The sequence below is a fragment of the Theropithecus gelada genome, chromosome 9, assembly GCF_003255815.1.
Source record: "Theropithecus gelada isolate Dixy chromosome 9, Tgel_1.0, whole genome shotgun sequence".
NCBI classification, from domain to species: Eukaryota; Metazoa; Chordata; class Mammalia; order Primates; family Cercopithecidae; genus Theropithecus; species Theropithecus gelada.
In genome coordinates this window covers 11022506-11043694 of record NC_037677.1, presented here as the reverse complement: position 1 = coordinate 11043694, position 21189 = coordinate 11022506, and the positions used below count along the sequence as shown (strand labels likewise).

The following is a 21189-nucleotide window of genomic DNA, read 5'->3' as shown; positions in this document are numbered from 1 at the left end:
GTAAATGGAAAAGAGGGAGGGTTTTGATGCTTCAGACCCAAGTTCAAATCCCAGCTCTTGAAGCTTTCTTGCTGTGCAATCCTGGGATGGGATCAGAGTGCCAGATCCTCCAGCAACAGAACGAGTACAAGGAGGCCCACGTCTCTGTGCTGTTGTAAGGATTCCGTGGAATGTTTTACACCTCTAGCAGTACCAGAGGAGAGTACAGGTAGGTATTCTCACAATGTTCTTGGATTTTAAGTAGTAGTCAGAAAAAGAAAAAAGTATACATAAGGAATAATTGTTTCTCATACAATGTAAACAACGTATATAAAATCCACATTTTAAACAGAAGCTACCTGGTCTAACCTGATCCCCAGCACCCAGCACGCTACAGTAGCGCAGCCAGTACTGGTAATGACAGTAAAAAAAGAAAAATAAATGAAGCAACTTCGTATCTACCACAGAGGCCTGGCTGGATTTTCTAAAGCACGTCTGGTTTATGTGCAGTGGTTCTACACTCAGCTTGAAGGGAGCCCTGCACAGAGTGTTAAAATCTCTCTGCAGTCACCCACAGCTCACTTCCGCTCTCCACTTCCTGCCTTCAGCGTCCCCACCCTCTTTCAGTAGCTGATTTGAGAATATAGATTTCCCAGAACAATTCTATCCTTTACTATCTCCACCCCACCAACTGGTTCTGTGCGGACAATTTTACCTGATTCCCATATTAAATGCAATCACTCACCAGGCAGTCATGTTTTCAAACGTGGGAGTCCTGCATACAACCTGCTCTTTGCTTGGTCAGCACAAAGCACATTTCAGAGACGCTCCTGAATCCTGACGCTCCTGCAAACCCATGTGAAGCTCAGCCAGCTCTTTCAACAACACATAAAAGTATCTCCGCCACACAGATGCCTGAGACTCACTTATAGAGCAATTACAAACCTTGAGCAGCAGTAGTGTTTTACATTTGTTCTGTTCTGTATTTTTAGCCTGGGCTTTTTCCTTTCATGGATTATGGTAAATGTAACATTTGCTTTCAGAATGTGGGACTTGCTGGGATCATAAAAGAAAGTGCATCACAAGCAGATTACCTTTGGCTACTGCATTACAGGGAGGAACATAGTTACGCTAAGTGGATGGATTTAGTTATATTCAAATTCTATTAAGCTGCCTTGCCTTCGACATAGAAATAAACAAGGAAGTCTTACTGCTTCGTGTATTTTCAACTCCCCACTCCCCAATCAGGGCTTGGCGAGGGGTGCTTTTTTTTTTTTTTTTTTTTTTCTGTTTCCTGAGATAGGATCTCCCTTTGTTACCCAGGCTGCAGTGCAGTGACACAGTCATGGCTCACTGCAGCCCCAACCTCCTGGGCTCAAGCGATTCCCCCACTTCGGCCTCCTGGGTAGCTGGTACTACAGGCGTGCACCACCACGCGTGGCTGATTTTTTATGTTTTGAAGGGATGGGGTCTCCTCATGTTGCCCAGAGTGGTCTTGAACTCCTGGGCTCAAGTGATCCTCCGGCCTCGGCCTCCCAAAGTGCTGAGATTACAGGCATGAGCCACTGCGCCTGTCCTTGGGTGTGCTTTTTTTTTTTTCTTTGCTTGAATAATACAGTCTATGTTTTTGGAAGTTTGTTCCTGAAGTTTCTTTCCTTCACTTAACATTTTCTAACCTGCTTTCTCAACACCAATTCAACACAGGAGCATTGGAGAGCCAAGTTAAATAAGCACTATAATTCTGCTGGAAACTACATACAGTCTGTTGTGTAGAAGCATACAGTACATTCTGCACCTAGCACTGTGTTTTGCCCCCAGCAGATGACATTCCCTATGACTTTACATCCCATGGCTAAATCAGTTAATATAATATGGAGCTACTATTTGTGTATTTTGCCTAATTGCTCAACTACCTAAATCATTATGAGCAAGAGGGATGGCTTTTTCTTCTTACTCACAAGCCTGCTACTTTTCTGACCTTGCCATGCATTAGCGAGAGAGTAAGTTGTAAATGCAGAGCTGCAAATGTCTTTCAAAGGCAATTACTGTGAAACTTTGTTCTAACATTATGAAATGTGGCATTTTCACTAGATAATGTCCATATTAAGCACACCAACCAGAGGCCTAGAGAGTGAACCCAAAAATGACGAGAAAACGTACCACTAGCAAAGCATTAACTGCAGAAATGCCAAGCAGCTTTCTCAGCCAATTGAGTGGCAGCACTGAAACACAGCAGTGCTGGGAATATACAATATTTAAAGAGGTGTCTCCTTCAGGTCTGTGCATTTTATTTGTTTCCTTTTTGAAGAATAAAGTGAAGACATTTACCACTCTGAAAAACAATTTAAGTCAGGCATAAACTTTGAAAAGAAATGTATTTTAATAAAAGATGAGAATAAATGCAAATATATGTCTAGAGACTTTCTAACGTAGATGCTCGGCAGAGCATTGAAAAGGTTAATGCAAGGTCTATACTAAGACTGGTGCCTTTGGTAGGGATTTTGAAATAGTGAAATGAGCATAAAATATTGCAGGGCATGTTAAACTGCGTGGGGGCCTGAAGTTCTCAATGTGAGATATGCAAGAAACTACAAATAAGGTAAGAGGAAAGCAATGGTATGCATAGTAGAAAACGTCCAACTAATTCTTCTGGGGTGAAAATCATTCCAAATGCAGATGGCGTCAGGAAGGCAGGAATGGCAAGAACTATCTGGCCTGGAAGGGTCAGTCAGACAAAACCGGAACTTGAAGTGAGAGGAAGCACACGCATGGTGATCCTAAGCTGCAATGATGGAGTCCGTAGGGCCTGAAACAAGGTGAATTTGTTTTTCTACAAGTCTCTAGCATTTCAACGGTTTGCTGATTTCCAACAAACCAGAATCATGATGATTAAAGAACAACACGATATTTCATTAAACTGGATATTAGAACTGTGAAAAGGTGACAGAAGCTTATTAAGAATTGGTGGGCTAAGGAAGAACATTTTTACCATCTCCAAAACCCAAGAGATGTGGAATGGAAAAGTGTCCATTACAGGCACACAAAGGAAAAAGAGGACAACAGGAAGAGAGGAAGCATGAGGGGAGTGACATTCCCCAGTGGAGGAAGAACAGAAGAATCACTAGGGGAGTGAGTCCCCCAGTGGAGGGAGGACAGATCTTGGCTCTACAAGAATCTCTTCCTAACTACCTGATGTCTTACCTTCCCATTCATTCCATGCACAACTGCAGAGTTCTTTTTCCTAACTACATGTGTGTATTTCTTGGATCCTGTGGTCACTAATCTCTTTACAACAGGCCACCCTGTTTTTTATATTTTTATTTTTTTGAGACAGAGTCTCGCTCTGTCACCCAGGCTGGAGTGCAGTGGCCTGATCTCGGCTCACTGCAAGCTCCGCCTCCCGGGTTCCCGCCATTCTCCTGCCTCAGCCTCCCGAGTAGCTGGCACTACAGGTGTCCTCCACCACGCCCGGCTATTTTTTGTATTTTTAGTAGAGACGGGGATTCACCGTGTTAGCCAGGATGGTCTCGATCTCCTGACCTCGTGATCTACCTGCCTTGGCCTCTCAAAGTGCTGGGATTACAGGTGTGAGTCACTGCGCCCGGCCCAGCCCATCCACTTCTAATTGTCATTCTAAAGTTCTTCACCATTGGATCCAACTGATAGTTCCAGTTCTTACCCTATTGCCCCCCCCGCCCCCCAAGGACCCTAGGGCACCAACTCTTCGACCCTGTTGTCTGTCTCTGGACACTTCATTCACTTTTGCACCCTAGAATTAGTTTCTAAATCAGAATTTGCTCCCATCAAGAAACAAATTATCATTCAAGATACAGTGATCAATTCTTCTCCAATGTACCACATTGTTGTCTATGTAAGCCATCTGATGGGCAGTCACATTTTATGCAATCTCACATGTTTTCATCTTGGGCAGCTACCTAGTTATGGTATTATTATTTAACAAGTGGGAAAGTATGATGTAGTGGCAAGACCTCTTGCCAAGGAGTCCAAAGACCTTGTTTGCAGTTGTATCTTCATTACTCATAAAGAGGGCTACAGGACATGGCTTCATCTAAGCTACAGTCTCTCATTAATAATATGTCAGCCGCAATAACGTGATAGATTACAGCTGTTTCAACGATTAAAACAGATACTGTATGTGAAACTACTGTGCATGCAATTGAAATGCTACATACCATACATTATGTTTTTATCTTTCCTCCCAACTAGACTAAATGTCTTGAGGGCAGGAACCAGGTCTAACAGTTCTCTGAATTTTCAACCTTATCTATCAAGGCACATCACCATGAAACAGGAACTAAATAAACACGCAATGATTGATTAGTCCGCACTTCAAAGTCAACAGTGAAGGGCCCGAGGAACCAAGGACTGTTGCTTTTGTATTCTTCCCCAGCCCAGGTTGTCTAGTCTAGACCACACAAATGCGTTTTCCACTGTCTCCCCCAGAAAAAATCTTCCAAGAATGTCAATCTGCTTCTGTTGCACCAGGTGCTTAAAATCTTTTAAAGCTCCTGTAGGTACTCTTCAAGCCTTTCAGAATAAGGAAGGCTTTTCAGGAGCTGTCTTGTGGGTTATTTTATAGCCTCACTCTTCCCACACTACCCCTCCGAGTCTCTGCTCCTGACTGCTCTGCCCACTGGTCCTCGAATGTGCTGAACTCATTCTTCCAATGTCCTCCATTGTGGGGACTGCCCCTTGCCTTTATTCATTTTGCCAAATCCTATTTAACTTCACAACACTTCTCAGGGAACTATTCTGCTCCATCCAGTAACCCCAGCATAGGTTAGGAGGCACCATGCTAGGAACCTTAGCTCCCCATAATGACTTAGAAAGAGCTTCCCAAAAAGGAGTCAAGCGTTCAGTTTCATTCCCACTTAGCACAGCGCCCGGCATGTGGTGAGTGTTCAAAAAATTATATTCAATGAATGACTCTATGAATAAACGAAGAAAAGTTGGCAACCATGCTTTAATTTTTTAAGATAGGGTGTCTCCCTCTGGAGAGCAGTGGTGTGGTTGGCTCACTGTAGCCTCGACCGCCTCTCCCCGGCTCAAACGACCTTCCCATGTCAGTCTCCTAAGTAGCTGGAACCACAGGTACACTCCATCATGCCTGGCTAATTTTTTTAATTTTTTGTAGAGATGGCTTCTCACTGTGTTGCCCAGGCTGGTCTTGAACTCTTGGGCTCAAGCAGTCCTCCCACCTTGGTCTCCCAAAGTGCTGGGATTACAGGAGTGAGTCACTGTGCCTAGCCCTTATTTTTAATACAAATAAGTGATTGGCACTATCCTAAATATTATTATAATTTAACAAATGTGAGGGTATTAAATGCCGAAATTTATAAGTGACAAAGCAAAGCAAATACAGGATTTTGAACTTTTTTCCAACATACCAAAACTTTTTCATAATTAAAAATTTACATGCTCATAAAATGCAGTAAGTCTTGTCTACACAAATATAAACACAGAAGAGCTACATGACACTAAAGGTGGATGGATGGGAGACTATTGCACACCTACAGTATTTCACAGAGAAGCATACCGGATCGTTGAAATGGGGTACTTAAATGTCTAAAGATGGAGTTGGGCACAGTGACTCACTCCTGTAATCCTAGCTACTTGGGAGGGTGAGATGGAAGGATCACCGGAGCCCAGGAGTTCAAGGCTGCAATGAGCTATGATTGCGCCACTGCACCGAACCTGGGCGATAGATTGAGAGCCCATTTCCTAAACAAAACAAAAACAAAAACCAACATCAAAAGATGAAATCTAACATAATTCTTGCCCTTTTGGGTACCTATAATTGGGGAAGAGTAAAAACATACCAACCAGATTTCTTTTAAGGCAAATTTAGTTACTGTTAGGTACTTCGGACTATTTGATTAAGCAGAAGCAGTTTCTCAAAAGATAAAAGTTGGCTCACCATCTCTCAAAAACTAAAAAGGTGTATTTTACTCTAAATGAAATCCCATGAAACTGTTTCTGGTTTGCACCTCCTGGAAAATAATGCAGGTAAGAAACTGAAGATGGCTTACTCTACCATATAACAGTGGAGACGAAGAGAAAGAAATGAGCCAATGAGAGAGGCAGAATTGAGAGGTTTGTTGAGATGACTTGCTGAATAAAAAAACAAAACAAACAACTGAATGATGTGGTCTACTTTAGGGTACTGGGAAAGGAAACGGGGAGGGGTAAAGAATGGGTATTTGTGCAACTAAAATTAAGAAGAAGGACAAGGCAAGTCATCAGATAGCAGGGGGTAGGTAAGAAGGAAGAGTTAAAATCTTTAAAGGTTTTACCTAAAATAGACGAATAAAGGAAAGATATATACATTAATTGCACTCAACTTACAAGCTTGAGCGATAACCTCCCTTGTAGGTTACATTTTTACATAAACAGCACATAATCTATATGGAAGTTTTATCCCCAAAAATAACTAAAATATTTATAAGAAAACATTGATATGGCCCCTTTTATTTAGCACATAATACCATATAAATATTAATGCAAAGCTTTCCAGTCAGTTTAAAACGTTCCTCAAAAGTCAATCAACGGCTCAAAAATAATCCTGAATTTTAACAGAATTTATTTCCTCACTCTTTTAAACTACTTATAACTGTTTTGCAAAGACAAAGTTTATTGAAATTTCATTTAAAATTCTAAATTTACAATGAAAGTGTGATGATTCATGCAATATAAAAAAGGATTGAAAGATAGTAGCAAGCTATAAAATTCTGAGTTTTCTTCATTGCTTAAAACTACTCATTTCAGCATAAACTCCACATTTATTTATTTCAGTTTCCTTACAAGTAACATTCTCCAGAGCATTACTGTTTCTATAGATATTCTTTATACAGTGGCTGAAAAATTCTCCATATGATTATGGTAATTTACTTTCATGACTTAAGTAATTGAGCCTATCTTTGCAGTTATTAATTATAATTACATTATATGTACTTTCCAAAAAAAAATAGAATAAATATAATCGCCATAACTGTACTGTAAAAAACAGTAATTACATATTAACTCCCATCAGTTCAGTCACATACCACTGCACTTAATGCCTTCGTTATGTTCCAGGCTCAAGTTAAATGGTAAGCACCAACTTTCCCACTTACACTTGATAATTTATGGCCGTTTTCAGTCACAGCACCCAAGGTTCCGTCTTACACCATTATAAATTGTTTAGGAGGGAGAACACTGCTCTGTTCAATACACTCAAGAGATGATTTCCTCCTGAACACATGCCATTCATTTTAGCACCTTGGTTTCTTTAAAGAAAAGAAGGTTTGAAATACAATAAACAAAGCCAGTTCATGACACCTGCCCCCAATCTTCTAAAAATAAAAATATGGCAGTATGTCTTCAGGCTAATCTTTACTGTTCAATGATAAATTCTTTGAGAGTCTGCACCATAGCACCCAGCAGAGGACTGCAATCCTATGTGTGTTATAGCTATGTGTGTCAATCCTATGTGTGTCATTCGTTATGTGTGTAAACACAGAACGAATAAAATAAGTCTGTCAAGGAAGAGACCCAGGACAAGCAGAAAAACTGTACCATCTTGAAGAGCAACAGCCACTCAGCAGCTCTCTGTGCTGCAACCAAAGGCCGGGACAGTTGAGAGCTACAGAGAAAATGCCCAGGAAATGTCACACTCTGGGACTTTAGTCTGAGCCTGAGGATAAAAAATAATTCCATTTACGTGTCTCAGTTTATTTTTTAGAAATGATCTAATATTTAATATGTAAACATCTCTAAGAAACAGCAGCTGCTGGGAAATGAAAATTCCCTAATCATTACTGTCAGTATTTCAAAGTCTCTTACGGAAATTGCTATATTCTGTTTCCATATAGTTTCGCATTGTGCTAATTTTGTTTATTATTTTAATGTGCTAGAAATAACTTTAAATTTGTGTCTAAAAAATATAATTAATTAGGTCTACATTCCAAGCCAAAATTCATCTACCATCTAAATCTGTTTTCCCCCATTTTTATTGGGGTACAATTAACAAACCGTTCAAATTATTTTTACCATCCTAAATTGAACAAACACTGGTTGGTATACATGCTATGAATGACTAAACAATGTACAGTCAGATTCTCCCCTTTGGGTACACATTACAAGGGAACACTTGAAGCTTGGCTCCAAATTCTATAATTTTGAATCACTGAAAGAAGATGGATAATTCTGTTTTTAAACGTTTACACAATTGCTGAGATACACACAGAAATGGTATTTAAAAAGGACAGTAAGTTATTTTGTGCAGCTGAATTTGTCTTACTTTTTAGGGAAAGGCAAATTAATATACACACAGTAGGATCTTTGAACTGAGAAAATGATGATGGTATAAGGAGAGTCAATATTGGAGTGTTTATTGTATGCCAGACTTTGGGTAAGTGCTCAACATCTATTTAACATTTTCTATATCCCTATCAGATAAGTACTATTACTCAGGCCATTTTATAGAAGAGAAAACTGAGTCTAAGAAATTTAAGTCCTGTGGCCACACAATATAGTCAGAGTATAGACAAGAACACAAAACCATCTGACTCTAAAACCAAAGCTCTTACCTACAGCGTTGTACTAACATGGCCTCCACCCTCTGGAATTCATATGCATCCAGCTCCCAAAGAATATAGACAGGCCTTAATTTCCAAGTATTTTAGTCACAGAGTGCTAACTCCAGAAGAGCTACTGAAAAGTATTAAGTAGAACATTTCTAACTCTATTGACTCCAGAATTCCCAAGCAAGGATCTCTGGTCTACTTTGGAAAGCCAACCTACAGCAATCTCTAACAACTCAAATGATCCAAAAAGCTCTTATACTGTAACTTTTCCTTGCTTTATTCTGATGTCACATTGTATTTTCCAAGTTACACACTTTTCACAGGTACATGTGGTACATACCTAAGTATATACATATATACTCTTACATATATGACCCAGTCACATATACACATATATGTATGTATTCAAATTAGACAGCATTTTGATAAAGAAAAAAAGTTTATTTTAACTGAATATATTTCTATGTAATTAGAAATTCACCTTTGCTTTATGGCTGGGATAACATTAAGTCAGCAGAAAGATATACCATCTGAAGCAGAGGTGGTCTGTGTTTCAAAAATTCCAAATACCTTACGGTAGCAAATTGTAACATCCTAACGGCGATGTTTAAATTATAAATATTAAAATAACAAAATACTAGAAGTAGGATGGAATCAGGATGCAGGAAAACTGAGGTGGAAGGAGATGTTCGGTAAAGAGCCAGTAACACCCAGAACACTGACAGTTATTGTTAGCCTTTTCACTTGGCAATTAACCAGATTTGTCTGCTATCGTTTAATTTTTTTTGTATTTATTTATTTATTTATTTATTTATTTATTTATTTATTTGATGGAGTTTCGCTCTTGTTGCCCAGGCTGGAATACAGTGGAGTGATCTCAGCTCACTGTAACCTCTGCCTCCCAAGTTCAAGCAATTCTCTTGTCTCAGCCTCTTGAGTTGGGATTACAGGTGCCTGCCACCCTGCCTGGCTAATTTTTTTAATTTTTAGTAGAGATGGGGTTTTGCCACATTGGGCAGGCCGATCTCAACTCCTGACCTCAAGTGATCCGCCCCCTTCAGCCTCCCAAAGTGCTGGGATTACAGGCATGAGCCACCAGGCCCGGTCAAGTTTAACTTTTCAAATGCTGTCTTCCCAGCCAGAATATAAGATCCTCAGAGCCCAGAAACCATGCTATATTGTCTACCATCTCAAGTACTCAGCATAGTCTCTTTCTCCTAAGAACTGAATAAATATCTGCTATTTGGCTAGCTGACTGGAAATGTCAGTCCCAGGTTTTCAGTCATCTTTCAGCATATTCAGGTTCCACATCTATTTTTGTACATCCCTATATTGCCACCATCAAGCCAAGTGCCTGTCTATTATAGTCCATCAATAAAAATGTGCTGAATGGACGTAACTATTCTCAAAGGGTCACGAGTTACTCAGGAGCGTGGTCCAAGTGCCAATCCTAGGCTGCACCCCACAGAGTCTGAGTCAGCAGGCCTAGAGTGAGATGTTAGAATCTGTACCCTCCCCCACCACCGACCAGGCAATACAGATACTTACAGACCTCAGACCACACTTTGACAAGTGCTAGCCCTATCCCTTTGCCTCTAGGACAGGAAACATTCCTTGGTCAGGGCTGCCATGCAATTTGCCCAAAACGTGGGGGAGCAGTAATGATGGATTTCATAAAGAGAAGATGAGAAAAGGACGAAGTGTAGCTCAGAGTACCCCTCACTCTAGGACTCAAAACTGACATCCCTCTCTTGAGCGGAAGGCACAAATGACGGTGGCTACTCAGAAGACAGCATTTCACAGAAAGGCAAGGGTCTTTCTTGTAGTATACTTCATAGGCATTGGTACAACTGCTTTAGTGTTTAGAAAATCTGTTTGCTAAGTGTTGAACTAGCGGGGAGTTTAGAGAAAATGCACGTTTCACAGACGTTCAATGGTTTTTTGACAAACCGAAAGAAACATAACGCAGGAGCCATGCACTTGGCCTGGGCCTCTGCCCTCCACTATTTCATGTCATGTGTGAAAAAAGACTTGTCAGGGAAGGGAGAAATTGCTAAAAAGAGGTGTGCAGGTTAATACAGAGGCTGCATATAAATTATTATAAAACAAGTACTGAGACATCAATGGCACTGCTGGAGAATCCCACGGCAATATTTTAAGTTAAGAGCGAGCATAAAACAGCATCGGCACATGATGCCAGGGCTGGTCAGGACCAGAGACTTCTCAGGAGGAAAAACACAGGGAGTTGGGACCAAAGCAGCATCTTTTTCCTCAGGGTGTTGCTCAGCCTCTCAGAGCATCAAGTCAACGTAACACTCATCGACAAGACTAACCTTTAAGGATTTTGTGAAGGTGAAGACGCTGGTATTTGAGGGCCATGCGAAGACCTACAATTTCAAACAGCATTGATGCAGTGCATTGACGCACTGCAAGGTAGTGGATATTTTCTCAAGCCAGTGGCCACAGCTATTTCAATTATAGAAAAGAAAGTGTTTCAATCAGAATTACAGACAGGTGCCCCTCCTTAGGTTCACTGCGTTTCCCCGCCACTTCCTACCAGGAGGAACTCTAAAATGGTAGAGGCTGAGGGAGGGTAGGATCCCGGGTGTTTCTGGCTCTCTCCTCTTGCCCTGCTTTTCAAATCCCACTGCCAACAGAAGCACTAAGCCTTACAAACAAGTGTGTGTTCATTCACAAGGCAGGAACTTACCGAAGGTCAGTAAGCAGCAGACACACCCTTCAAGGTGCTGGAGACAGAGCTCACGCAGAGGCACAGTCTGTGGCTTCACATAACAGCCCTGGTATGGAAGACAGTCACCTATGGGCACTTCTGAGGACACGCAGCACTGGAAGGACAAGCACAAGATGCCCAGGGAGAGCACAGTGGCCACGTCCAATCACCCAGCAGTTCCAAGGCTTTGATCAGGGAAGACCTAATTCTATTCAAGCCTTCCCTGTGGCTACTGAAGGTTCCGAGGGGGATGAGTCTTCTGAGGCCACACTCCATCTGCCCTTAGCAAATCCGCCACTTTTTACCGTGAAGATGTGCAACCATGGGATCCACACTCACCTCTCTAAGTAGTAACGTTAGATTCACAAAAAAAGGGGAGAGGCCAGTGTCCCTCCTGCAGGGCGCCCCTGTGCACCCTCAGGCAGATGCTGCCACTGTGTTATTTATCTCCTCTAATCCCTTAGCTTTGCTGCAACAGGTCTTTGCTGGGGATTCATTCAGGCACAAGGAAGGGAATGACGGCAATACTTGTCTCTTTAGAAGAGTATAATTACATTATTAGTTAAATATGTAAATATCGCTATGCTAGGTATTTACAGTCTACGCAAAGTACAGAATAATATAGAATTCCAGCCAAAAATACAAAGAGAACCTATTTGTGACAGAGGAAAGACAACTGTAAAAAAATACAACCAAATTTGCTGGCTAAGGGTCGACAGTTTCAGCCTCTGCTTAGCATCTGCTAAGCTGGAGAGGGGGCAGTCTTCAAAGAGTTCAAAGTCCTTTGCAGGTTCATTCCAAAGGAATTACCTTCTTCTGTAAGAAGCTGTACCTTTTACTAGAACACCAGGGAAGAGAGTCTGGGTGAGCAGAGACCCCAAAGTCAGGCCAAGGTGATAGGTGTGCAAGGTTGGGAAGGGCCTCGGCAGGAATTTACTCAGCTGTTTTCAGATTCAGATTTCCTCTACAAAGCAGAGTGATACTGACTTGTAGTGAGGATTAAACGAGATTATATGTATCAGATTAGGCTTAATGTGTATTATTTCCCCTTAGTATTGACGTTTGTGATTTTGTTCAGACATTAGTAACACATTCTCTATCTTGTATACATATGTACAACTTTGCCTTTACAGTGATCACAGTTATTACCACCATTAGTCGCAGGAGCATTGCACAGGCCTCTAAACTGTGAAAAGTAATAAACCACCTCGAATGTTTTGGAGGTGCTGTTGGATCAAAAAGATCAGTAATTCAACAGGAGAGAGAGCAGTATTTGAATGTCTCTAGCTTTCAGGATTCTAACTGTTTAAAGAATTCCATTCTAAAGTAAGAAACCTAGGTTCTGGACATCTTCAACTCAAGACTCTAACAATTTGTTACTTTAGCTGGCTGTCCTCTTTTTTAATGGTTCCTTGAAGATTCAAAGATCTCTTCGGGAGAAATTAGATGTGTTTGTCTTCTTTCCTAGACTTTTATGTCTTCTGCTTTCCCATTTTATGACGGAATGATGCTAGCATTCTAAAGTAGAGAACACATGTACTACAGCTGTCTTTAAGCTCTTTATAGTTTCATATTTTCAAACATAACAGCAGTATTTAATCAAAGGAATTTTCATGATTCAATGTGACCAAACACTGCTGCCATCCCTGCTCATATTAGTGTAGCTTCTGATACAGATCACCACCCACCATCACCTCTTAGATTATCCTGAATCCTTATTTATCCTGTTTCGAGGTCAAGAACTCTACTGGTGCCTAAAACAAAGCAATTTCACTGCATGAATGACTAATATTTTGGGTGCATCATGAGCAAAGGCCTAAGGGTCCATTTGGTGGCCCTGTTTTGCTTTCTATGACACCCTTTGGACGTGTGATTATGTAACACTGTGTCACTTTTTCTCCTAGGCAGGCATTTAGCATTGCTTTTCATTTAAGTCTTTTGTCGGTGGAGTGATTTTGCTGCTGTCAGACTGCATTATGGATATTAGGTCTTGAATGAGCTGTAACTTTCTGCAATTGAAAATTTACAACACAAAGACAATTTCATTGGGCCCTGTCTTGTTTAATACACAATCCCCTGAGTATTCAGGATCAGGCTGATTTCTAGGATTCTACTTTTATTGCCCACATTTGCTGAATTATGAAGGTTCTTAATTTGTATCCCTTGGTTGTGCTCTTGAGCTAATTTAGCCTTCGCTGTGATGAAAACATGTCCGTATTTCCTTCCCTTGATATTCTACTCTCTTACATGCTAGGCTTTTGCCCTCCTGAAAAGACAACCTACTTTGTAAAAACTGGGACAAACAGAGAAATAACAATAATTAAAACCCACCTAGAAACTCATTTTAAGTATGAGATCTTTAGCAAAAAGTAAGTATTTTGCAAGAAATAACGCTAATGATCTTTGTTTTATCTTCTTTGCTCTTGACGACACACTGGTAGACATGTTTAATTGGCAGCAAAATTCTTACAAACAATGCATAAGGGAAGGAAGTAAGGGATCTGGGTGACGTGAGGGGATAACCTGAGGAGAGAGTTAAATTGGGCATACATGTGCACAGATATAAAGTGTACTTTCTGTCAAAAATGCTTGAATATTCACAAGTCTTCCACTTTTATAAAATTAAGAATTTTATTGATGAATGCAGGACTTAATATCCACTCAAAGTATCACTCCAAGTCTGCTATGAGTTTTCTCTATGAATTAACAGAAACTCAACTCTTTCATTACATGTTATAACTCAGGAATGCCGGCTTTTATGTCTAACCAGCTGCAATACTAGACCCCTGGGTCAACCTTTTAATGATGTTTCTTATACCACCGAACCCTCTCTTTGCCCAAAAGAAGTCACCAAAGCCAATTTATATTGTGAGCTGCAACTAGCTGCAAAGTATATCCTACGGATCACAGTTTATACTTCCCAGTCATTGCAACAGCAGCCCATGGCTACTGCCACAACATAGATGAGAGCATGACACCTTCCTCCATGGATCCATACTAACGTAGCACATAAATATGAGAGGGGAGGTGGCCCACGATTGATAGATGTGAAAGATCCTTAGCGCACAAAACGTGTGCTGGCTGTTTAGTGTCTTTGGACCTTACAAACCAGTTATGAAGACTGAGGTCAAAGTCAGCTTTCATAACAGGTTTATCAAGTCCAGGATAACCCCAACAACTAACATGACTCTTCAGCTAGGATGATGAATCCCAGATCTTACAACTGGGCAGAAGTCCTACAAAAACGTCATGGCACCTTTCCTCGAGGGACTAAGTACACAGTGTCCACAGTGAGTCCCAGGAGTCCTCGTGCTTCTTGCTCCAGTGTATTCTCCCCAAAGCTAAACACATGACAGCCAGTTTCATGCATGACACTCTTAAGGCCACTATCATCCTGGAAAATGCCTTCTCCTTGTTAGGCTTTTAAACAATCAAAACCACCCCTAATTCAATTACTGTCTGCCAAGTGTTTTGAAGAAATCAAATATTCAAACTTTGAGATGTATACTTTCAAGTATTTTCAGTGGAACTGCAATGTAATGCCAGTTATTTGAATTTATTTTACACGATTTTGTGGTTAACAACTACAACGTATGTGACAATGGTTGGATGTTGGATTCATCTTGGATGTTTCGATGAGCATCTCTTTGTTAATATGCAAATACACTAACATCTACTTTCAGGGGATTCTCATATCTCTAACTTTGGAGGGACTGGCTTTCTCTTCATCTAACTGTGTTATAAACTAGTAGTGAAGTTCCCACATCTGTTGTGTATAAACTGGTAATGAAAAGTGGAGCAGAAAAAGGAATTCTCACATTTAGTGGGCTAATAACAGACTATGTTTCAATAATCTTCATTTACCCAACAATTATTGGCTTAGCATATACTATTTTTTAACTATACATTTTAAGTGTATTTTTTAATTCCCCACAACATTACTAGCTGTCGGTAATAAATCAGATAGATTGTGCTTTCAAAAATGTGTCATCTGGTTAGAAATGGGAAAAACATTTACACTTTAGAACTCGAAGCCATTAATACAAATATGTATTACATACACACATCACAAATACTCTTCAGATCTCAACAGAGCACTTTTAGTGCAAAGCAAAGAGTGATAAATGCCTTATAAGAATAAAGTGCTATGGGGCATCCCAGCAAGAAAACCAAACTTCCACCCTGGGGTGCAAGCAGGGGCAACATGTGAAGACTTGGTGGAGGCCGGCCCCTACCTGCTCAGGGAGCTTGTGAGACAGTTTTGGGACTCTAAGGGTTTAGCATTAGGAAAATGGTGAATTATAACAATGCTGGCACAAAGTAAGTGCCTGCTGAATGAACGGTTTAAACAGAAATCACAACAAACTGTTTCTCAGACCACAATGCAATCAAACTAGAACTCAGGATTAAGAAACTCACTCAAAACCGCACAACTACCTAGAAACTGAACAACCTGCTCCTGAATGACCACTGGGTAAATAAAGAAATAATGAAATGAAGTTCTTAGAAATAAAGATGTTCTTTGAAACTAGTGAGAACCAAGACACAATGTACCAGAATCTCTGGAACACATTTAAAGCAGTGTGTCGAGGGAAATTTACAGCATTAAATGCCCACAAGAGAAAGCAGGAAAGATCTAAAATCAACATCCCAACATCACAATTAAAAGAACTAGAAAAGCTAGAGCAAACAAATTCAAAATCTAGCAGAAGGCAAGAAATAACTAAGATCAGAGCAGAACTGAAGGAGATAGAGACATACAAAACCCTTCCAAAAATCAATGAATCCAGGAGCTGGTTTTTTGAAAAGATCAACAAAATTGGTAAACCTCTAGCAAGACTAATAAAGAAGAAAAGAGAGAAGAATCAAATAGACGCAATAAAAAATGATAACGGGGATATCACCACCGACCCCACAGAAATACAAACTACCATCAGAGAATACTATAAACACCTCTATGCAAATAAGCTAGAAAATCTAGAAGAAATGGATAAATTCCTGGACACATACACCCTCGCAAGATTAAACCAGGAAGAAGCTGAATCTCTGAAAAGACCAATAACAGGCTCTGAAATTGAGGCAATAATAGTCTACCAACCAAAAAAAGGCCAGGACCAGATGGATTCACAGCCGAATTCTACAAGAGGTACAAAGAAGAGCTGGTACCATTCTTTCTGAAACTATTTCAATCAACAGAAAAAGAAGGAATCCTCCCTAACTCATTTTATGAGGCCAGTATCATCCTGATACCAAAGCCTGGCAGAGACACAACAAAAAAAGAGAATTTGAGACCAATATCCCTGATGAACATCGATGCAAAAATCCTCAACAAACTACTGGCAAACCGAATCCAGCAGCACATCAAAAAGCTTATCCACCACGATCAAGTCAGCTTCATCCCTGTATGCAACATATGCATCCCTGGTTCAACATACGCAAATCAATAAATGTAATCCATCACATAAACAGAACCAATGACAAAAATCACAAGATTATCTCAATAGACGCAGAAAAGGCCTTCAACAATATTCAACAGCCCTTCACGCTAAAAACTCCCAATAAGCTAGGTATCGATGGAACATATCTCAAAATAATAAGAGATATTTATGACAAACCCACAGCCAATATCATACTGAATGGGCAAAAACTGGAAGCATTCCCTTTGAAAACTGGCACAAGACAGGGATGCCCTCTCTCACCACTCCTATTCAACATAGTGTTGGAAGTTCTGGCCAGGGCAATCAGGCGAGAGAAAGCAATAAAGAGTATTCAATTAGGAAAAGAGGAAGTCAAATTGTCCCTGTTCGCAGATGACATGATTGTATATTTAGAAAACCCCATCATCTCAGCCCAAAATCTCCTTAAGCTGATAACTTCAGCAAAGTCTCAGGATACAAAATCAATGTGCAAAAATTACAAGCGTTCCTATACACCAGTAACAGACAAACAGAGCACCAAATCATGAGTGAACTCCCATTCACAATTGCTTCAAAGAGAATAAAATACCTAGGAATCCAACTTACAAGGGATGTGAAGGACCTCTTTAGGGAGAACTACAAACCACTGTTCAGTGAAATAAAAGAGGACACAAACAAATAGAAGAACATTCCATGCTCATGGATAGGAAGGATCAATATCGTGAAAATGGCCATACTGCCCAAGGTAATTTACAGATTCAATGCCATCCCCATCAAGCTACCAATGACTTTCTTCACAGAACTGGAAAAAAAAACTACTTTAAAGTTCACACGGAACCAAAAAAGAGCCCGCATTGCCAAGACAATCCTAAACAAAAAGAACAAAGCTGGAGGCATCATGCTACCTGACTTCAAGCTATACTACAAGGCTACAGTAACCAAAACAGTATGGTACTGGTACCAAAACAGAGATATAGACCAATGGAACAGAACAGAGCCCTCAGAAATAACATCATACATCTACAACCATCTGATGTTTGACAAACCTGACAAAAACAAGAAATGGAGAAAGGATTCCCTATTTAATAAACGGTGCTGGGAAAACTGGCTAGCCATATGTAGAAAGTTGAAACTGCATCCCTTCCTTATACTTTGTACAAAAATTAATTCAAGATGAATTGAAGACTTAAATGTAGGACCTAAAACCATAAAAACCCTAGAAGAAAACCTAGGCAATACCATTCAAAACATAGTCACGAGCAAAGACTTCATGACTAAAACACCAAAAGCAATGGCAACAAAAGCCAAAATAGACAAATGGGATCTAATTAAACTAAAGAGCCTCTGCACAGCAAAAGAAACTACCATCAGAGTGAACAGACAGACAACCTACAGAATGGGAGAAAATTTTTGCAACCTACAAAGATTGCAAAGATACCCAAAAATGGGTATCTGACAAAGGGCTAATATCCAGAATCTACAAAGAACTTAAATAAATTTCCAAGACAAAAAACCCCCATCAAAAAGTGGGCAAAGGATATGAACAGACAATTCTCAAAAGAACACATTTATGCAGTCAGCAGACATGAAAAAGTACTCATTACTGGTCATCAGAAAAACGCAAATCAAAACCGCAATGATATACCATCTCACACCCCAGTCAGAATGGCAATCATTAAAAAGTCAGTAAACAACAGAATGCTGGAGAGGATGTGAAAAAATAGGAACGCTTTTACACTGTTGGTGGGAGTGTAAACTAGTTCAACCATTGTGGAAGACAGTGTGGCGATTCCTCAAGGATCTAGAACTAGAAATGCCATTTGACCCAGCCATCCCATTACTGGGTATATACCCCAAGGATTATAAATCATGCTACTATGAAGGCACATGCACACGTATGTTTACTGCGGCACTATTCACAACAGTAAAGACTTGGAACCAACCCAGATGTCCATTAATGATAGACTGGATAAGGAAAATATGGCACATATACACCATGGAATACTATGCAGCCATAAAAAAGGATGAATTTATGTCCTTTGCAGGGACATGGATGCAGCTGGAAACCAGCATTCTGAGCAAACCATCATGAGGACAGGAAACCAAACACCACATGTTCTCACTCACAGGTGGGAAACGAACAATGAGAATACATGGACACAGGGCGGGGAACATCACATACTGGGGCCTGTCATGGGGTGGGGGTCTGGTGGACGGATGGCATTAGAAGAGACACCTAATATAGGTGACGAGTTTATGGGTGCAGCAAACCAACATGGCACATGTATACCTATGTAACAAACCTGCACATTGTGCATATGTACCCTAGAACTTAAAGTATTAAAAAAAAAAAAAAAAGACAATAAAGAGGCTGAAAATGAACTAAGAAAAAAAAGTATGAATGATCACAGATGGTTGAAGAGCAACTATATCCCCTGGGGCATGTAATAAACCATGAAGGCAAATGCTCTGATTATTACAAGGCAGTAGGAAATATAAAATGCTAAACTACCAGAAATGTATATATTATGAAATTAATGAAATATCAAAGACTTACTCTGTATCCACAGATATGATTGTTTTATTCTATATTCTTGAACACATTGTATTTTTGGACACAGCTCTGTATATTAATTAGCTGCAGCCAGAGTGAACCACGGGAAAGGCAATTTTTACCTACATCAACAATGTCTGCATTTTGGGGGAATTATTGAAAATATAATCGCTGTATTCTGATGTAACTATAAATACACACACATATATATATATATGTATACTTGTATGTATGATAAATGCCATCTTGGAAATGTCTAGAGATTTGTCAAACCTCTCTCTTATTCCTAGTTTGCTTAATAGTATAGTCCACCTTGCAAGGGTTGTGTTTATATTTTTGTAGGTATACGGGTCCACTTTTGACACCTTGAAATGTGAGTAGACATATGTGAGAGAAAAGGCAAGAAATGGTTAGCAGGTAACAGAAGCGAAAAATGGTTCTGAAACGATTCAGGATTCCTTGGTTATTGCCGAAAGTGCTGCGAAAGGCGGAAAATTAAAAATAAAAACACAGAGAACTGGAAACTTAGGAAAACATTAATCATCAGAAATGAACTGTCCTTACTTGGTCATTTTTTTCCAGACAGCACATCTTGACTACTTAAAGGAGGTGTAAAGTAGCTCAAGTCACCATAGTTGCAGGACATAGTATTTCATGTCAAGTGGACAGAAAGACCTTATTTTGACAGATGGGAAGAAAATTTGAGGAAATACACTGAAAATTATAAGTGTGTGTTGACAGAAAAATGAGATGAGTGGTTTACATTGGTAGAAGCCACATAAACCCAAAAGCTGTGGTTTTAAAAACACAAAATTTAGAGTAAGCGCAGAGTATTACTCCGTTTGAAAAACAGCAGACATATAAATTAAGTTGCCAAGGAAGATATCAAGAACAAACAGTATAAATGAGTTTTAGGAGACAAGTAGACACTTTAACGGGGGCAGTAGGGATTTAAGGCTGTAGTGACAAAGTAAGTGGGCAGGACAGCAAAACTGAGAGGTGACAGCAGTGAGGCAAAATGCTACCATCACCGCTCTAACAGCATAAACCCTGGACCACTGCACCATTGTGAAGTGAATTAAAATGAAGAAAGCACGTTATAATAGATCATTGGTTTATTTATTTATTTTTTAAAGGGAGTAAATTGAGAGACTTAATCCCCTCAAGAGAGAATTATTTTCAAAATTTAGTTGTTATGGTTGAGCTCTCCCCTCTGAGCCACTGGTTGCTTGTGTGAAACTCATTTTTTTATCCAATTACCACCTTAAACCTGCCTCTCTTTATCAATGAAGCATATCCAAGGGCTTTCACCCTATGGCCACATTACAAATAACAAAGGCCATTGAATAATCCAGATTCCTAGCTTTAAAAAGTTTAGATTTACATTCAAATTAACAACCAACAAGAGAACTGACTATTCTTTCACTCCCTGAGCCCTGGGCGTAAGACCGCTCAAGAGTTTGGTTTGGGCGGCCCCTGCTGTTGAATGATCTGCACTCAACTGGGCCCAGAGGTCCTCACACTCCATCTGTGTAAGTTCTTGGCCATTTCCACCACTGATTGGGTCAATTTCAAAAGAGAGCCTGTTGAACCTGAAACCATCATACTTAATGGTCCAGCTAAGCGGTTCCCATTAGAAAGGAAGTCATATAGATTGAAGTAATGAGTAAAACAATGTCACACAATATGGGGGCAAATTCTACCTTATGCCTGTTTGTAATCTACCTGTTGCTCCAGGAAAGAAAATCTCAGTCAGCATGTTTTCTCTCCCATCCTGGTCTGTAAGAAAAAAACCTCACACTTTATATAAAAAAAACAACAACAACAAAAAAAAAACATAAGCACGCACGAATCAAAGTGAAATATGCTGTCCATAAGCCATAGAAAGTATCAGAAGAATTTATGAGTATGTACCAAAGGAAT

The 21189-nt window shown here is 40.0% G+C and overlaps 1 protein-coding gene across 18 annotated transcripts in view; it reads right to left on the bottom strand.

Moving 5' to 3' along the window:
• The window catches only part of CELF2 (CUGBP Elav-like family member 2), an 871667-nt gene that overhangs the window by 193103 nt on the left and 657375 nt on the right, over positions 1–21189 (bottom strand). The window contains exon 2 of one of the 18 annotated variants that reach the window (XM_025397821.1): positions 5537–5721. The exons of the other annotated variants lie outside the window; for them this stretch is intronic. The gene's annotated coding sequence lies outside the window, so the exon portion shown is untranslated. The remainder of the gene's footprint in view (positions 1–5536; positions 5722–21189) is intronic. 18 annotated transcript variants of the gene reach the window in all.